This window comes from Schistocerca cancellata, chromosome 9, assembly GCF_023864275.1.
Source record: "Schistocerca cancellata isolate TAMUIC-IGC-003103 chromosome 9, iqSchCanc2.1, whole genome shotgun sequence".
In the NCBI taxonomy this organism is placed as follows: domain Eukaryota; kingdom Metazoa; phylum Arthropoda; class Insecta; order Orthoptera; family Acrididae; genus Schistocerca; species Schistocerca cancellata.
In genome coordinates this window covers 34,312,357-34,321,326 of record NC_064634.1, presented here as the reverse complement: position 1 = coordinate 34,321,326, position 8,970 = coordinate 34,312,357, and the positions used below count along the sequence as shown (strand labels likewise).

The window sequence follows — 8,970 nt, the reverse complement described above, 5'->3', positions numbered from 1 at the left end:
TGTCTTTAACGTGATATAAGCACTCCGTCTTCAGGCCACAAGTGGCCCATAGGGTCCATCCGACCGCCGTGTCATCCTCAGAGAAGGATGCGGATAGGAGGGGCATGTGGTCAGCACACCGCAATCCCGGTCGTTATGATGGTTTTCTTTGACCGGAGCAGCTAATATTCGGTCCAGTAGCTCCTCAGTTGGCATTACGAGGTTGAGTAAACCCCGAAAAATGGCAACAACGCATGGCGGCCCGGATGGTCAACCATCCAAGTGCCGGCCACGCCCGACTGCGCTTAACTTCGGTGATCTGACGGGAACCGGTGTATCCACTGCGGTAAGGCCGTTGCGACGTGATGTAAAGTTAAGACTAATTGTTCTGTTGGCATGCAGCCGTATCTGTGCTCTGACGATAGTGTCATCGTTGGCGATGGCTGCAATTGCTCGCTGATTACATAAGGACTGGGCGATTACATAGAGACCGGGAGATTAGGCAGAGACTGGGCTGAGTAGCAGTGCGCTTTCTCATGGGTCTCCTTTCAGACGAACGTACGCAGGTAGTCTAAGCCTCGCGCAGACGTCCGGTCGCCGCTAGCGCAACCGACTCGTCACGCAATATGCCACTTTGTCGCCCACTAAGCAACCAAGCGCGCTCTCCAGGAAAGACGCCAAGTCGTAAAAACATTCCGCCCCACGGCAGCAGCGGGATGGTTTCGTGATACCGCGGCGAACTCAAACTGCTGGGCTGCAGTCCTGCCACGAACCAGCTCCGCACGCTGCCAATAGTGCTGTCCATAGTGCTTAGAGCCATTTGAACCATTTTGATCAGGCTTATCTTCATGGGATCGTGGTGAAACACCACATTCAGAAGCTTGAGGGTCTTTGGAGTGATTGGAGCCGGAAGTAGCCACTTTTGAACATCTTCCGCCGAAGCCTTCAGTAATGTCATCTCCTCCTCCTAAGCCTGTAATCATAATATGGGTCGAATCATAAAAGACGCTGGGACTCAAGCTTAACTAAGAAGCTGTCATTCTCTATTTATGTCACACGGGACGAGCTCTACCAAATCACCGTACGTTACACTGAAGATTATTGGAAAGTCATGAAACTTATCGGCTATCACAAACTCCGTAGCTCCAATCACTCCAAAGACCCTCAAGCTTCTGAATGTGGTGTTTCACCACGATCCCATGAAGATAAGCCTGATCAAAATGGTTCAAATGGCTCTAAGCACTATGGGACTTATATCTGAGGTCGTGAGTCCGCTAGGCTTGGAACTACTGAAACCTAAGGACATTACACACATCCATGACCGAGGCAGGATTCGAACCTGCGACCGTAGCAGCTGCTCGGTTCCGGACTGAAGCCCCCAGAACCTCTCGGCCACAGTAGCCGGCAGGACTTGATCACATTAAGATATAACTGGAGGACCTCAGCTTCGGCGTGTGGTCGCCCCCCCCCCCCCCCCCCTGATCAGGTCACTGTGGACTCTGTATCCATGCCAGTTCTCTTTACGATTGTCATTGAAAACGTCGAGAATCGCAAAATCTATCAAATGAAGAACATTGTAACAGAAAGATTGGCATCAGTCGCAGGAGGCCTAGTACCGGAGGGCGCAGTGTTACTCTTTCCGGGGTTTCGACCCCATCGCCCGATATCGCTCAATGCCGGACACTCTGTTAAATGTTTTGGACCACATCCGAGCAAACAGCCTCAAGAAAGAAGAGGCTCCATTCCGCTGCAGCTGTAGCCAACCGCACGTTCAGAGTTACGGCGGATGCAGTACCTTCAAGAAGGGTACCAGAGAGCGCAGTTCTGGGCGTGTGCTGCCCGGTTGCAGTTTCGCCGAGGAGACGTAGACTAGGCATCGCCCGAGTGGACGGCTGTGATTCCCCTCCCGCTCCCCGGCCTTCGGACCAGGGCGGCCCGACAACGTCTTGTATAAGCAGATGGCAGATGGAGCGCCATGCTCCCACCCAGCTGCCGCGTCGCCACCTCCGTACCGCCCCGGCTCCAGAAGTGGTCTAAGCTGCTCTTACCTAGGAAGTGGTTCCAGCACTACAAAAGTGCTCGTATTCCTTCTTCGATCACGCTAGAGCTTCCTACACCAGTTTCTTGAGATACAACCCAAAGCACTCTCTCCTGACCTCCAGGTCGGTGTCGCAGCATGTTAGGTCCTCCTAGATTAAATGCTTCAGAACAACTGTGTGCATTTCCGACGACGAGGGGGGAAAACTCCTGTACCCATCCAGGATCTGAGCCCTCAGATGTACCACCGATCGACACTTCGTTGGCCAGGCATGCTGCGTGGATAATAGTCCACCGCAGCAAATCACCAAGCAAAGGATTACCGGTCTCCCACATAATCTCAAACCTCTCCACTTGTCAGACCACATCGACCTTCAACCAGCCAGGATCCGCAGGAATAGCACTGAGTAGCCTTACCTGCACTGCCTTGAGCCTAGAAAGATCCACTTTCAGCGTCAGTATCTGTTGCTATAGTGTCCCTATTCACTAGGAAAAAGACCTAATGTATCCAGTAATAGCAAGTGAAGAAGTAGAATGTCTGTGGTTACAGGGCCGAAATCTACTGCATAATTCTCTAACGTTTTGTGGAGATGAAATGGTCTGATCACATACCTCTTGTATTCGAGTTGCAGATATCGATCCGGTCGGCAGTACTTGTTTGTCAGTGCGTGCGCGCCCCTGCAGCAGGTGGAGCCACCAGCAGCCATCTGCAATGCCGGCTGCGCAGCCGTGGAGCTTGTCGGCTGCAATTAGGCGCGGCCAGGTCTGGACGGCGGCCGAGGCTGGAGCGCGGAGCGTCCGGGACACAGGGCACGGGGTGGCTGTTCTTCAGATTTCCCCGCGGAGCCGTCTCAACTGGCGACGCCTTCGAGATTAGCGCCGTCTTCTGCAATAGCGGCGTCGGTGCCTCTCCCTGTTGACAACCGCGACCGCCCGTGACTAACATACGCTTTGCCTTGTGAGCAATAGGGTAGGCAAATTAGAACAGTGATCTCGTCTCTATAGACAGTTTAATTGATCTCAATGAATAAGAAAGGCACAAGGGCTGAGTGGTAGCGACAGATTGTGGGACGGGGGGGGGGGGGGGGAGGGGCGCATCTGGGCTCCCTCTACCACTATCATTGTTATGTCCATCAAGTACATTGCCGATAACGTCAAGATGCGTGATAGTTATTGAAAAAGAAGAACAAGACCTTGAGATTTGATACGGACAGTGAATAATTAAGCATGCCCTGAGTTAGTGTTTTGTGCCCTAGAAACTCGATGTAGAACCTCGTGAAACAAAAACTTACCTACTTATGGGACAAGTTCCATTTTCTGTTGCAAACATATTTTCACGAAGATCTGGTAGCAAAGGCACTCCGTCTTCAGGCCACAAGTGGCCCATCGGGACCATCCGACCGCCGTGTCATCCTCGGTTGAGGATGCGGATGGGAGGGGCATGTGGTCGGCACACCGCTCTCCCGGTCGTTATGATGCTTTTCTTTGACCGGAGCCGCTACCCTTCGGTCGAGTAGCTCCTCAATTGGCACCACGAGGCTGAGTGCACCCCGAAAAATGGCCACAACGCATGGTAGCTTAATGGTCACCCATCCAAGTGCCGGCTACGCCCGACAGCGCTTAACTTCGGTGATCTCACGGGAACCGGTGTATCCACTGCGGCAAGACCGTTGCTCTTGGTAGCAAAGCGTAACACCCAAATAGTTACCGCAGCGATACAAAACAATGAATCGCATGCGGATAGAAATCGTACATCGAATCAAAGAGTGTGGGATTTGCTCTAGCGGCCACCGTTTTCCGTGGTAGCTAAGGCAAATTCCCGGAATACGGTCAGCATCACCAGCCCTGAAGCGTAGCTGAAGCACGATCTCAAACTATATAAAGTTTAGATGGTAGAGGGAGTCATATTTTATACGAGTTCCTCCTCCACACACTCCTCCCACACCCTCTCTTTCAGTAACTGTTGAACCGCATGATGAATACAATGAGGTCTTGTATATCATCTTATTGGCGACTGATTCCAGACACCATTTGCACAGTGCTATAGTACCATTTGTAAAGACAACATCACACGGTACTCATGGTTTCATATGACATGTAGAAGTCTGAATGAGTTGAAAAACGTGAAAAACACAAGACAGACTTGTAACCGGGATTATCAGTAATCTGGTTATCGCAAGAGCCAGCGCTTCAGTACAGAGTACGCAGGTTTTTAACGTTTTTGAAGTCACTCACTGTTCTTCAGCTCACACGAAACAAGATTGTCGTGTTGTATTGTCCTTGCAAATGATTTTTTCCACTGTGACGATGGCCGTGTGATTGAAACGGGCCATGAAAATTGTGAAATTTGTGGTAAGGACTATGGGACCAAACTGATGAAGTCATCGATCCCTAGGCTTACACACTACTTAATCTAACTTGAACTAACTTACGCTAAGGACAAAACACACACCCATGCCCGAGGGAGGACTCGAACCTCCGACGGGAGGAGTCGAGCGAACCGTGACAAGATACCTCAGACCGCACGGCTACCCCACGCGGCGAAACGGGCCGTGCATATATATTTATATGCTACTCAACATCGTGTTCATTATGTACTAACAGTTGATTGAGGAATATGTTTTTCAGTAATTGATTACTATGGCTTCAGCAAGAATAAAAATCTAAAAAAGGGAAATAAAAGTTGACAAAAGGCGAATTACGAGTGGAAGAATCCTCACTCAACGGCGCAAACACCGAAGAAGAAAGGAAATATCTCCAGAAGATGAAGTGCTCTTTGGAAATACTTAAGCATTTGTGAAAGGCTAGAACGCACCTTGTTTCGCAGGTCGAAGTTCAACTTTTCCCTGGATTCTCTGTTATCGCACAGTTCTTGATAAATTACTCTATGAGATCGTGAAGATTTGTTGTGCCATTAATGAATACCGAGTAAGGCAATGATAGCACTGAATTCTTAATGCATGTAATTACTGATTGCGTGTATAAGTGGCAGAAATATTGTTGTGGCTTCAGGGAGTAATGAATTTCGTTGCACTTTGCATTTCAACATAAGGAACGATATCCACTCATATGTACAGGGCTATTACAAATGATTGAAGCGATTTCATAAATTCACTGTAGCTCCATTCATTGACCTATGCTCACGACACACTACAGATACGTAGAAAAACTCATAAAGTTTTGTTCGGCTGAAGCCGTACTTCAGGTTTCTGCCGTCAGAGCGCTCGAGAGCGCAGTGAGACAAAATGATGATGATGGTGATGTTTGGTTTGTGGGGCGCTCAACTGCGTGGTTATCAGCGCCCGTACAATTACCCAATCTTTTGCTCAGTCCAATTTCGCCACTTTCCTGGATGATGATGAAATGATGAGGACAACACAAACACCCAGTCATCTCGAGGCAGGTGAAAATCCCTGACCCCGCCGGGAATCGAACCCGGAACCCCGTGCTCGGGAGGCGAGAACGCTACCGCGAGACCACGAGCGGCGGACGACAAAATGGCGACAGGAGCCGAGAAAGCGTATGTCGTGCCTGAAATGCACTCACATCAGTCAGTCATAACAGTGCAGCGACACTTCAGGACGAAGTTCAACAGAGATCCACCAACTGCTAACTCCATTCGGCGATGGTATGCGCAGTTTAAAGCTTCTGGATGCGTCTGTAAGGGGAAATCAACGGGTCGGCCTGCAGTGAGCGAAGAAACGGTTGAACGCTGCGGGCAAGTTTCACGCGTAGCCCGCGGAAAATTGTCTCATGCCACAACTGGAGACCGACAGCGCCGACTTCATCTTTCAACCCCACTTCCATCATGTTGTTCGGCATTTCTTAAACAGGAGATTGGAAAACCGATGGATCGGTCGTGGTGGAGATCACGATCAGCAATTCATGTCATGGCCTCCACGCTCTCCCGACTTAACCCCATGCGATTTCTTTCTGTGGGGTTATGTGAAAGATTCAGTGTTTAAACCTCCTCTACCAAGAAACGTGCCAGAACTGCGAGCTCGCATCAACGATGCTTTCGAACTCATTGATGGGGTCATGTTGCGCCGAGTGTGGGAGGAACTTGATTATCGGCTTGATGTCTGCCAAATCACTAAAGGGGCACTTATCGAACATTTGTGAATGTCTAAAAAAACTTTTTGAGTTTTTGTATGTGTGCGCAAAGCATTGTGAAAATATCTCAAATAATAAAGTTATTGTAGAGCTGTGAAATCGCTTCAATCATTTGTAATAACCCTGTACATTAAGCTGCCGAAATGGAGGCAGTGAAGAATTGAATGTGATTAACATACATGCCAATTGCATCTCAAAAATCATGCAGTGACAGTTAGGCATATCTTAAGACCGCAAGTGGATGGTCAATACACTGAATGCTGGAACTGAGTTGTTACTTCCAGAAAATCGGTAGCTCACTGTCCAGGGTGGAGTATCAACGGAGCAGCGTATGGGGTACTGGTAGTCTTCCGATACATCAACGGAAAAACCATTAGTGTTAGTGCTCGGGTGTGACCATGTATGGCCGTCGACAAAGCAGTACCGTGTGGCGAACGGTTTTCCCGCACTGCAGACTAAAGGCTCTCCTGCTGCAATGGACAAAGCGTGCCGATGAACGCCGAATCACGCCATCGTCCCAGCGCGGAAGATACGGCTCAGAGCAGCATCAGTATCCGCCGACACGAGCAGATGCAGGCAGCAAAGATCGTGTCTACACAAGTTATGTCGGTTGACCAGTTTTGCCCCCATCTCGTGGTCGTGCGGTAGCGTTCTCGCTTCCCACGCCCGGGTTCCCGGGTTCGATTCCCGGCGGGGTCAGGGATTTTCTCTGCCTCGTGATGGCTGGGTGTTGTGTGCTGTCCTTAGGTTAGTTAGGTTTAAGTAGTTCTAAGTTCTAGGGGACTTATGACCACAGCAGTTGAGTCCCATAGTGCTCAGAGCCATTTTTTTGACCAGTTATCCAGCCCTGGGCTCAAAAGGGCACCTCCTGGTTTGGAGGTTGGCAACAGCTGAAGAAGGCCCGCTGGGTAGAACACTGGACTTGGTGCACGCAGCAGAAACATAGCTTTAGCGGCAGAGTCTGGAGGTGGTGCCTTGTTGATCTATGTACGCTCAAAGATTTGTAGACCACCGTAGGTCCCCTCTTGGGACTGGTTGCTGGGATACTAGAATTGACAAGTATTTACGCTGCCTTGGCCTCTCCTTTCTTTGCATTGGTTTATGTCACGTAAGCCTCAACAAAACATGGTTCAAACATGAACAAAGTGATTTTTGTATATCCATCCTTCTGACAGAAGGTTTGAAGGACTTCGGTATTTCATTTATGTATTTATGTAAAGAAATGGAACACCTGCAGCCGTCCTTTCGATAACATCGAACGGCTGCAGGTGTTCCATTTCATTACGCAAATGAACTACTAGTCGTAGTAGTTGATGGCTACATACAAAACATCTGTTACAGTCACGGAACATGTTGGCCACTAATGGGATCGTGTGTACGATTAGAGTTCAGTTAAGGCCTGAAGATGGCCTACTGAATCATAGAAACTGATACCTATATAACAAATAATACAGAAAGGACGTCTGCAGGTGTTCCACTTTATTACTGAAGAATCTAGATCGTCCAGGCGGTAGTGGCTTGGTCTTTCTGCTGTGACAATGCTATATGCCTCTGTTGCCTCCAACCGGTTGCAGCTTATAATAATGGATCAGACGCCTCGGAGCCAGTACTGGCCATATCAGCAGGTTACCCCTGTTGCACCTCTGACTGCGTGGCTCCAATTTAATGCACTTAATTGGCCTCTTGCATTAGATTCGGCTGGGGCTTTACTCAGCCATGCCAAGAAACAGTGGTGGTGCTATATCTCCCTGTTTACTTGACTGCCTGCTGCTGAAAGGCGAAACCAGTCAAGTAAACTTATCTGTGATCATGCCTGGGTACATTTAAAATCGAGGAGCCATTTTTACACCAGAAGAAAGGAAGGAAGATGGCGTCGACATCGAGGTCATTAGAGAAGGAGCACAAGCTCGGATTGTGTCGAGGGTGGGGAAGGAGATCGGCCGTGCTCTTTCGAAGTAACCATCCCGGTGTTCGCCTGGAGTTATTTAGGGAAGTCGTGGAAAACCTAAATCTGATGGTCAGACGTGCATCTGAACCGTCGTCCTCCCGAATGCGAGTCCAGTGTGCTAACGACTGCGCCACCTCGCTCGGTGTTACGTCACATTTTTGACGACTTCCTTCGTTCCTCCCGTATTTCCGCGAGTATGACTTTTCTGAGAACGCTGCTACCGAGATCGCTTGCTAGTTGTTGCCTTGTTCTTGCTGACTAAAGCATTCAGGGCTGTAAGTTTAATCCTGACATAGTGTGAGGGCTTGTCATGGTCAGATGCCCTCTAACGAAGTTGAATGGAGATCAAAAATTAAAATAAATTTACAGCTGCTTTGACAAATTTTTGTATATGTATATACATAGAAACACACACACACACACACACACACACACACACACACACACACACACACACACACACAAAGCACATATATAGATAAATATTTATGTCTACTTACCAGTACGTGCATTGATATAACAATCGTCATGCGCAACTGTTATGTAAGTAGCGGTAATGCCACGAATCGTTGGCTGTACTTGCAGACATGTGTACTCGCTTTCTTTTTGCGCTGGTAGAGTTCACTTGTATCCGACAACAGATTCAAATGACGTTTTCCGTTCATGGGGTAACGCCGGAGACCTACGAGTCGAGTCTCCGGGCATATGGTGACATGAAGTTCGGAGATGACGTAACATGGCCCGCTGGCGAGTTGAAAGCGAGTATGCAGAGCTCATCTCTACTCCGTACTCACGCATTATCATTATAAAATCAAAATCATCGCCAGATTGTTGACTATAGGGTTGGGCAATAGTTCTCTTGGCCCTGTGCTGATACCGCGGAACCATCAAAC

General features: G+C 48.9%; 1 pseudogene; it reads right to left on the bottom strand.

Annotated features, from left to right (window-relative positions):
- Nucleotides 1-221: 221 nt before the first annotated feature.
- Nucleotides 222-339, bottom strand: LOC126102401 (5S ribosomal RNA; annotated as a pseudogene).
- Between the last annotated feature and the right edge of the window lie 8,631 nt (nt 340-8,970).